A 459-nucleotide genomic window follows, 5' to 3' on the forward strand; every position below is an offset into this window, starting at 1 on the left:
TTTATATGAATATAAATTTATAAATATTTTTTTTAATTTAAAATTCTTGTAATATAACGAAATTAGAAAATTTATTATATTACTTGTGTAATAAATGAAATGCATATAAATATTTTTTAATATGCTATTTCAATGTTAGAAAACCTGTTCCTATATAGCATTTATTTACTTTTTTTTTTAAATCTTTTATACTGTTTGATTTTTGAATAATTAATTATTAATATTATATCGTTGTTAAGTATTTGTTAAATATATGGATTTACAAGAGAAATTTTTTTGGTATATTTGCAGTTAAATGAAAATTTTCTATAGGCAAAAATTCATATTTTTGCAATAAAATGTTTCCTACTAATATAGGGAAAAACTAATAATTTTCGGTAATAACAAGGACACCTCGTAATAACCGGTTCTGGGATAATTCCACTTTAGATACTTCGACGTCTTTATATAAATTAGTTT

This window comes from Centruroides sculpturatus, unplaced genomic scaffold (assembly GCF_000671375.1).
Source record: "Centruroides sculpturatus isolate CEXI.00-Female unplaced genomic scaffold, Cexi_2.0 scaffold469, whole genome shotgun sequence".
Classification (NCBI taxonomy): Eukaryota; Metazoa; Arthropoda; class Arachnida; order Scorpiones; family Buthidae; genus Centruroides; species Centruroides sculpturatus.